The sequence below is a fragment of the Pinus tabuliformis genome, chromosome 6 (assembly GCF_031772625.1).
Source record: "Pinus tabuliformis cultivar Carrire ecotype Pingquan chromosome 6, CPIR1, whole genome shotgun sequence".
Lineage (NCBI taxonomy): Eukaryota > Viridiplantae > Streptophyta > Pinopsida > Pinales > Pinaceae > Pinus > Pinus tabuliformis.
In genome coordinates, this window is record NC_142292.1 from 788,714,170 (window position 1) to 788,725,677 (window position 11,508).

Here is an 11,508-nt window from a genome sequence, read left to right on the forward strand (position 1 = left end):
TGGTTCCAAAGAGCCTCTATTGTCATGGTTGTGGATGTCAATGCTTAATAAATTTTTCTTGTCACATAAAGCTTGTGTAAGCCTCCAATTTTCACTCTTCTTACTATTATGTTGTAGTTATCCTGTATATCCTTGACAACACAATGTGACTTAAGAAATTCAACTCGAGATTCTGATCTACATTGGTGGACACAAAGACTAGATTCTTCTTGATTTCAGGGACATACATCACATTTTTTTTATTTTACTTACATGGTCATTTAGTAAAGTTAGAAATACATCACTATAACTTTTGAATTCACGAGATTGGTTGTCTCCTACATAGATGTGAGTACCATTATTATTTTCATGATAGGTACCAGACCATTCCTTTTTGCGTGTCATATGAAGTAAACCACCAAAGTCAACAAACCATACATTATCATCATCATTTGTTGTTGATAAGGCATCATCTGAAATGAATAATTTGATATTATTGAGATTATTACTAAGGATTCTTGATCAACAAAATTGCTTAAATGTCTTGTATGCTTGGACTTATGAGACTTCTATTTATTGCAATATTTAGCAAAGTGTCCACGCTTACCATAGTAGAAGCATACATCCTTCCTCTTTATATAATTATTTGTCCTTGGTGGTGTTGTTCTTTGATCTGGTTTTGGCTGTGACTTTCTTCCTTTGTTCTTGTCCCATGACTTTCCTTTATATGATTTCTTCCCTTTAGTTACCAATGCCAAATCTGAAGTTTGAGATATGTCATTAATATTCTTCTTTCTTTTTTCTTCTTGCCAAGTCTTGGTATGTGAAGATTGATATATTCTTCTCTCAACGGGGTTTTACTAAAAGTACAGGATGTAAATGGACATTTTTATTTTTATTTTGTTTTGCATATGTTGGTGATCTTATCATAACAAAAAGTGTTACTAAGGTAATTGAAAAGATCAAAAGAAGTATGTCACAGGAATTTGAAATGAAGGATCTTCGAGAGTTGCATTATTGTTTAGGCCTTGAAGTTTAGAGATATAATAGTAGAACCTTTTTCACACAAAGTAAATACACATAAATTAATTAGGAGACTCAATATGAATGGATGTAAGGCATATCTACACCACATGAATAGAATGTTAAACTCAAAAGTGGTGATGAAACAAAAGAAGTGAATGACACATTGTATAGACAATCGGTGGGAAGTCTGAATTACTTAAATACAACCAAGCCAAATATTGCATTCAGTTAGTATACCTAGTCAATTCATTGCTATTCCACATGAAAGTCATTGGAAAATAGCTAAGAGAGTCCTTCGATATTTGGAGACTGAAATTTTGGTTTTGAGTATACTAATGATTTTAAAGTTGAATTGGTAGGTTATTCAGATTCTTATTAGGTAGGAGATCTAGATGATAGGAAGTCCTCCTATAGTTATGCATTAAGTATTGGATCCATTATTGTGTCATGGAGCAACAAGAAACAACCAATTGTTTCTTTGTCTTCCACTGAAACTTAGTACAAGGCCTTAAGCAATGCAACTTATGAAGCAATATGGCTAAGAATAATTCTTGAGGCCATGGGAGAAAAACAAGAAGGACCAACAATCATCAATTGTTACAACCAAAGCTCTATCAAACTAACAAACGACTCAATCTATCATGCAAGATCAAAACAGATTAAAACATGACATCATTTTGTATGAGAACAAATGCAACCAAAAGAAATTAATCTGATATATTGTAATACAAATGATAATGTGGCAGGTATCTTTCTATATTAATGTAAACAATTCTCTTTTAAATTTGCAGACACACAAATATATATATATATATATATATATATATATATATATATATATATATATATATAAAAGAAACTTTTACTTTTTTATAATTATAATTTTTAGTAATCTTTAAAAAAGTGTTGAACTTGTAATCATGATTTACATATTTTTTACCTTTAGAGCACATTAAGGTAGTTATGTACATTAAGGTAGTGAGGTAGTTAACTTTATGCATTCAAGGTTTTTAATTGTAATCAATAATGTATTTATTTGGCGAGATAAATACGTTATTTTATTGCTCCAAAGGATTAACATGTGATACACACTCTCTTAAAATTATGATAGCGAATTTCAATTAATCAATCTATCACAACAAGCATGAAGTAATATGGGATGGAGGAGAGTTGCATATGTTAATCAAATTTAATTAAAAAAAAATTAGTTACTTTATAGTCCAAATTTTGTTCATATGGATTCATTTAAATGATAACCAAAACTTATTTAAAAATATTATTCATATACAACTTAAATAATAACTATAAATTATGCTAATTAGCTAATTATAATAATAATAATAAGATTGGTAAAGATTCGGTAAAATTTTTAAGAAGAATAATATTTAAATGATTTTTTTGAAATATATTTTATATTTATTATAGTATATATTTTATATTTTATATTTATTATAATATATTTTATACTTATTTTAAAAATGATTTTATATGAAAATTAGAAAGTGAAAAGAAAAAAGTGCCCATGAAGAGGGTACATTATTTTACATAAAATAAAATAATTTATAACATCACCAAACCATAGTTTTATTTCAAATTAAAATGTATACACATAAATATAATTTTATAGTTTTCAATTAGGGTGTGGGTGATAGTTAGTAATGTATGATCTAATATATGCCTTTTCATAGTTAAATTTTAGAATTCAAGCAAATATTAATTTTTACTAAAACTTTACATGCACACAAAATTTGTAATAAAAAAATTTCTAAATCTTACAACCTGTTTAATTTTAAATATGGAGTTTCAAAATCATAATAATATTTTCACAATTTTACATGCTAACATTTCACCCTGTTTATTATTATGTTGATGTGGATGTATTGGTTGGAGCATGGTGTTTCTACAAAGGCTACGAAGCCACATTTATCCCCTTCAATGAGACAATGGAAATTCGTTCAAATTGGAACTCATAAGACCATGAAACCCATTGAACTGCCTCCATCATAGCTTGCTATTTAATTGAGGAAGCCAATATGATGGAATACGCACACAAAATATTCAAAAAATGCATTAGACCACAGAGTGGATGTTGTCTCAATTTTGATTGGGTCAGATGCATTTCCTTATGTTAAATTAATGGAACTCTTATGCAAAGAAGACATTCATGTTGAATTAGTCAACCATGGTCACCATCAATAGGTGCATTGATGATGTATTTAAAATCATGATGAGCAAGCAGGCTAGAAGATGAAAGAAATTGATTTGAGCTATTTCCATCTAACACAAACCATGCCATTTTTAATCCCTAGCTAGTGTAAACCTCCAATTGAAATGTATGAACCAAACGCCTGCAAAAGTTACCCAATATTTATAAACATCAAACATATATGAACAATAGAATAGCCACCCAACCTCCATTGGGAACTCCGACGATGTTTCTCTAGGGAGGATCCACCAGATTGAAGTATTTAGGCTTAGAGCATGGATTGTAGTTCCCTGTGCCTTGCCGAACTACGAAGAAATTATATCTGTGAAGATGGCTCTTTGGCCCAAAAAAAACGTGTATCTTTTAAAACCACTTGTATGGTGGCATTGAATGGCGTTGAAGGGAACCACTTTAAGGAGTGTTCGTGTAATTAAATGGAAATGATGGATTGTCCGGGAAATTCAACTTGTAAACTCCTTTTGACTACCCAAAGTAGTGGGCTTGAAGAAGTGCAATGGACGGGAGAACGAAAGATATGTTATTCATGGAGGCTGCGAATTTGGTTCCATTGGGACCTTGGCATTTCTTTCCTTTGGGACAGGGATTCAATCTCAAATGAATTTGTTTCCATTGAGACCTTGGCATTTCTTTCCTTCCGGGCACAGATTCAATCTCAAATCCACTTGACAAGTTTAATGAATATACATACTTGGTTGGTTTTAATAAGAAGCATTATAAAACATTCATTGTTGGTATTACAACTTAGTATGAGGGAGACGTGGTTAAATATTTCCCTCCTACTCTAAATAATAAATAAAACATTTTGCTGTCTATGTGAAATAGAATACTTTAATATAAGTATAAATATAGATAAAGCAATTAAAAGTTTAAAATTCTTTTTTATTATTTTTTGATATGGAGAACAACACCGTCATAAATAAAGTATTCACATGTGCATATTAAATAAATTATTTCATTGTCATATGTGTGGCTGCCTCTTTTGTGTGTTGTGGTTAAAAAAACCATGTATATATTATATCTAGTAATTAAAAATGAATTATTATGTTGAAGTTGTGTAATCTACACTATCCAATCCAAGTGTCCAAGGCTATTTTCAAGGAGGATCCATTTATACATTAAAACATGTAATTTAATCAATATAGATACATAATAACCATTGATCACTCAAATGATAAGAGGGATAAACTTTCTCCAAGTACAAAATTATTTCAAGTTTTACAATCTAAAAGTGTTTTACACCTCAACTAATTTTATCTCTATAAACTCTTGCTAAAATTCAATGAAAAGTGACACTCAAATAAAGTTAATATTAAAACCATAACTTTAACCATCAAAATTATTTTAACAAAATTCATAAACTCAATTTCTCTTTTTTAATCTAAAATCAACCTCCTCTATCTTCCCATTTTGTATAAGAAAAAATAGCAAAACCCTATAAAAATATTTTATTTTAATTTAATTTAAAATAATAATAATTTTAAAACCATAACTAAAAAATATTATAATAAACCAATTACAAAATGTTATTTTTTAAATAATAATAATAATAATAATAATAATATATTTTTAAATAATTCCAAATATATATAATTTTTAATTTTTTTAAATTATGTAATTTTTTATTTTTTATATTTTTTTTAATTTTAAATTATATTCGTCTTTATATTTTTCTCAATTAATAAAAAATTGTAAAATGTTTATTTTTAAATAATAATAATATTATTATATTTTTAAATAACCAAAAAAACACACGTACATATTTTTATTTTTTTTAATTTCAAAATATATTTGTCTTTATCCTTTTCTCAATATCCCTTCTCATTTTGGGAAAGAAATCGACTTGCTTTTAAAACTAAAAAAGTCAATCTGCTTTTAAAACTAAAAAAATCAGTTGCTTTTAAACTAATAAATTGACGCACGATAAATTAAACACTACCGCGACATATCCGTGTAAATCTTTTGTTTTTGTTTTTTTACAATTTCACATACCATTGCTGGATGAATAACACCATTTTCAGCTATTATTCTTTTACTTCGACCTAGTTAGCCAGCGAAGGCTCCTCTTTCCTTTAAAGTCAGCTGTTATTCTTTTTACTTCGATACCAAAATTCGAGAGTACCTAGTTAGCCAGCGAAGGCTCCTCAAGTGAAGTCGCTATATCCTTTAAAATCAACACCATCAATGTTAGTTTTAAAACGAATAACATTAATATTTGTTTTAAAATCAAGCATGAAGTTCACTATTTCTTGGTTTTGTAGTTGGTGTGTGGGATTTTTAGATAGTATTAATAAGAGTGTAAAATTACCAATGTTAACTATGGATTTGGAAGAAAAGCTCGAAATAATCACAATAGTTGTTTATCTATGAGATTGATTTATTAAAGCGGTATGTGCATAAGCACAGAGAATAAGGGGGAATAAGGGGGTGACTCAAGACGACTTGAACATATGACCAGATGAGAAAGTATTCTGAAGGTACAAATCAATCTTCCTTGTGTTATCTGGTTAATCTGGATTCCTCTGAGAGAAAAACTTGCGTAAACAGGAAATGTCAAAGCAATCAAGAGAAAAGGATGTCCCTAATGCCGGTATCACTATATTTTGGAGAGATTCTAGCCACTCTATGGCCCTCTTGCAAGGATACTACATGGAACTTACCTGCACCTTTAGCTAAATTTTCTCCTCCATATATTATAAATTGATTGTTTAAAATTGGTCGCCTGGAGAACATCTTTTGGGTTTATTGAAACGACCTTGAATGACGCCACTGTTAAATTGAACCAATCAAATTTTGGCACTTACCTGTACCTGTAGCTAAATTTTCTCCTCCATAGATAACAAACTGCTTGATAATAATATTATTATTTATTATTACCAATTCACCTTATTAGTCCCTACTATCCCAGCATGGACTATAGTAATTGAAAACGAAGAAGATAGCATTATTTGGGCTGTTTTTAGTTCGAGCTCATTAGCTATAAACAAAGTTCTTAGAGACATATTAACTTATTGTGGTATTTTGCCTCTTCCTAAGGACCAAAGCTGGACCGAAGCTAAAACAATAGGTTATATTTTTGTTTGTTTGATATTTTCAAACTTGTAAACCCTACAACCTAAACTAATGTTAAGTTATGAGAGGAAATTAAAGGTTAGCTAAGCTCTCAGGAACATGCTGGTATATATGAACATATAAGCATATAAGCATCCGCAGGTTCTTGGCTACACCTGGCTACCCTACATGGTGATTTCACCGCACATCTATATTGCATGTGAGTGATGCTTCTGTTATATTTCTTGTGAGTTTTGTTGCTTCTACTGCCTTCAAATATACATACAAGGGCCTCAAGAATATAAACAGCACAGGCATCAACAATAGTTTGATCATTTGGCTTGCCATGATTTTAACAGCAACAATATGCACAAGTAAGAGAGGAAGCACCACCACTTGATTAAGCACCACCAGCACAAGTAGCAGATGAAGCACCACCACGGCTACGTGTCGCCTATGCTTCCATCTGCGTGAATGGCTCTGCACCGGGAGCCACCACTGCGTGAATGGCTCTGTGCCAGGAGCCACCACTGCATCATGTGGTATGCGAGCTCTAAATAACTTCCTGTTATGAGCTTATACTTGAATATGTCCTTCAACCTCAAAAACTAGAATGCGGCTATTACAGCTTGGGTTCCAAGAGAGTCAACTGCCAAGTTCTTTCTCCTTAATTTTGCTTAGATGATTTGTCAATTGCAGCGATTGCCTTTTTCTTCCAAGAAAGGTGCTAATCAAACAAACAAGGGTTTTTGTGCCCTAATTGTTCCAGAGCAAGAAACCCTCTCCTTATGGAGTATAGGGCCTCGCTCTGATCCTATATATACATTTCAACTGGCTTGTGTGAACCCAAAATAAGTATTTGCTACCACAGAAGTTGACAGGTGCTCATTTGCAGTCCCAAATAGTCTCAGGGCAGAATTAGGGTGATGTGCTACCGTAAACAACCTTAGGAAGGGGAAACCAACCACCAAACATAGCTTAGAATGCCCTTTCTACCCCGTTGAGTTTTCACTGCTCCAAACTGGACTCCTGAACCTCTAGCGAATTGAATTTTGGACTCAGTTAGAGCACCACTTGGCTTAGGTGGACTTTGTTGCATGACCAGCACGTTGGTAGCCACAGGGTTCCACAGGTAGCCTTTGTTGATTGGGTAGAGAGAATCCTCGGTGGCTACAGAGAAGAGATGACCTTCACTGCCTAGAAGCTGAACTCGTCGAGCTAGCAAGTAACCATAGAGAGCTGCTTGGCTAGAACAGATCCAACTTGCTTTAAGAGAATATGTTCTTACAAGACAAAGAGAAAAAGAGTGACTTCAAATGGGCGAGGATGCTACCTTGGATGTGTGGGGAAGGAATGTTTGTGCCTCACTACAAAATACGTGAAGCCACCCATGTTGGTTCAGAAAAACACCTTGATGCAGGGCTACTGTAACATCACACCCAACTTTCCTCTCAAAGGAACAATCACCGCCTTAGGGGATCTAGTTCCCCTCTCCTACATTGTCGGATTAGTCACTGCTCACCCCAACTCAAAAGCCCTCTCGCCTCACTACGACTTGTTGGATGCCATGGAAGCTGTCTGGAAAGGAAGCTTCAGAAGTTGGCTAGGATGGCTTGAATAAACCCAGGCTGGGAGATGAAATGAAACAGACCTGGACTTGGACCTGGTTTTTGCTTTGATGTTGCGACCTTTGGATGTTGTGACCTGAAGAGAGGTGGAGCCATGAAAAGATATGGCTATGGCATGAATGATAGGAAATAAAACTTATAACCTTATTCAATGACATCTGTCAAAAATGAATGTGGAAATATTTTCGTAGATTGAATGCACTTTCTTTAGTAATTGTCTTCTTTTATAAAATTATAGGTTAGCTTTTAAACTACATGCTCTCGACAGGATTTAGGGGAAATCATGAATTCGAATCTTTCCAAATCGTGCAATCGCTTAATTGCAAGTCCAGAACAACCTGGCTGTTGAATTCAGTTTTGAGCAGCTCAATAAGAACTAAGGGCCCTTAGTTTGGTAAAGTAATCCCTCAAGAGAAAGCAGGCCTTGAGTTGGTTGACCGGTTGTAAGAACACGTTGCATCTACTGCAGAGCTTGTTGATAGGGATTGTTTGACTCGTATGGAAAGGTCTAGAAAGGTCTCAAGGATCCCAAACTTTCCCAATGCCATTGTGATCCTTTATTTAGTTAGAATTATCTTTATACATTAGAATCTTGCTAGGAGCGTTAGTGTTTATGTCTCATGACATATATTTCCACGCCCACCCTCCTCGATGGTCATATGTTGTTAAGTTTGGCACTCTTGCTTTATTTATAGGCTTAATAGACCACCTGTAGCTTAACAAGTCTTCCACGACATCCTCATCATGTGATGAGGTAGGGCGCCTATGTGACACGTTAGGGTATCCTGGTAAATGTTCAACGACATCGATTTGTTCCCTGGTGATCTATAGTGCAGCTACATTTGCAACCCTAATTCATTGCATTACCCTAAGTCCTCCTCACATTTCGCCATTCTTCCACCGCGTTCGGGGTGAGGACTTGGAGAGGTAATCTGCCTGGTTGTCATATAAACGCCATTGCATCTCTATATTGGTCATTCTTCATCGCTGATGGTATCATTTCCTCTTTGCTCATTGGATATCTGGCTACAATTTCACACAGTTTTTCATAGCAGGTTCAATGGCGACATAAGGTTGAGAAAGGTAACAATTACAAGTATCACCTTTAACAACTTCAGGGTTTTATATTGATTAATTTACATTTTTTTTTGCATTCTGGTTTCCAGCAAAACAGTTTATTTGGGTCCATAATTGGTAAGAGGAGGTGGCTACCGGTCCATGTTGGGGTGGTCTCATCTCCGGTGTTTACAAATGGGTTTTGATTTCTTTATGCTGAATATACAGGTACCAACTGTATCTTTTGGTTTGGTGGTTTTTTTATAACCACATAATTTTATGTACAAGGTTTTCATACTAACTCATTTCTCATCTTGTTCTGGGCATATCCGAAGATGGCACCAGGATCTATCTCTAATTCCTACATTTTCTCATAGGTAACTTGGCTAGCATCCCTATTTTAGCCTCTTAATGGTTTCTCATTTTCTAGTGTTCATCTTCATTCAAGGATTTGATTCTTACTGCGTTTTCTTTTTCTTTTCCTATATACTCTTGGATGCACGTATCCATCTCTCACTGGTCTAATATTTGAGTACGATTTGATCCAGGTTTCTTTCTCTGATTAATTATGGGTCAACCTGAATTCTTCTCAAGGTCGGTACAATTTCTTCATCTCATTGGAGTTTTGGGTCCACAATTCTTATAAAAAAAATGTTTTCTTACCTATGCTACTGACAATAGGGTTCAACATTTCCGTTGAAAACCCTCAAGGCTAGATGCACTTGTTTCCTGTACTACGGGAATATTCCTAGTGTATACTTGTCTATGATACTTTGCATGGCAATTTATAACCAACCTTTCTTGTACTTTGGCCCTATATCTACCATGATTGACTTTATTTTAGTTTTGGTACTGAGTTTATCTGATTAATTTATTTTGGTGGAGAAGGAGTGCACGTCCTTGGCTTATTTTAACTTGACAAACATATTTAAAATACATTCAATTATTATGATGTTGTTAATGGGACTATGTTGATATCACGATGAGGAACTCCCTTAGTGGTTTGTTTTTATCTGTATAACGAAGATATTATTTCTGCTTTTATATATGGTTTTGTGATACATAGTTATTTCTATGGCAATAAACAATCCTGTGGAAAAAAGTTATTTCTTTGCTGCTGCAAAGACTTGCATTAAACCTGTGCACACATAGTGCTATAAGGGAAATATTAGTTCATCTATTGTTAGACATGCTGAGACCAGAAGTAGAAAGCTTATCAACAGACACAAATGATGCTCCATCTCAGAGACTTTACAGGTGTCAATGGAATGTGGTTTATACACGCTCTCAAATCTCAGATGGTAATGGTCCTAGATCATTTTCCACTTAGCTGGTTTCAAATTCTTTATGAACATTTTCTTTAAGAAGTGTTAATGTTGTTTAACATACAAGTGTACCACCTCTTGTTTCTCATCGTGTCCTTGAGATTTTGACATACCTCGCTAAAAATCATTTCTGCGTTGTTGATCTTCTTTTCTACATGGAGTCATCTCCAATGTTGGAGTCAACATCTAGACTTGAAGCTATAGGCTTAATGTAGGATTGCACTATCAATTTCTTTTCATTAGCTGTGAAAGATCTTCATCCATTTACTCTCAACAGGAAATGATTAAGTATATGTATCAAATGCGTTATTCTCTCAATCTGAAATTTTTTGTATAAGTCTTCTTTCCATATTTATTGAATTTAAAATCAATATCGTTCTTCTCTGCCTATTATTTTATTATCTGAAACATTTTTGGTAGTACATATCAATCCAATTGCATTCCTACTTGGAGGAGTTTCTAGACATGTTGGCTTATTTTCCACAGTAAAAGACGTCTGCAGGATATTAAATATTGATCCTTACCTCCATGGTTATTTATGTAGTAGGTTGCGGTAAAATAATGGCATACTGCCATGGCCCATATGTATGATTGATTTAGGAACTAGCTATACTATGGAGCTTTGGCTTGCTAAGGATGCATATTAGCTACCATCTATCCCACTATTCCTAGTTAATTTCTTAGTTGCAAGGCATCGATAAATATCTTCAGTTAAGGTATATCTTCAGTAGTAACCTTAACGTTGCCTGTAGCAGCCTCTGTCTCCTCTACGCACTCTTTCAAGCCTATTTGGCCTAATAGGTTTCCTCACCCAGATTTAACCCACCTTGTATTTGCTAAAAGTGGTATGTGCCTGAGTTTCTTCTCTAGGCAAATCTCTTATCTCATTAAATGAGATTAATAGTATGCTTATCATTTTACATTACATACAAATATGCACATCAACACAACTAGATATCATATGGTTGGCTCAGTTGGCAGTATTTATTGTTTCTGACATTGATCATTAGGTGGCATGTGTTTGATCAGTAGTGCAATAGACTAACTTGTTGTTTCTTCCATATTAGCTACCATCTATCCCACTGTTCCTAGTTAATTTCTTAGTTGCAAGGCATCGAAAAATATCTTCAATTAAGGTATATTTTTAGTAGTAACCTTAATGTTGCCTGTAGCAGCCTCTATCTCCCCCACGCACTCTTTCAAGCCTATCTGGCCTAAC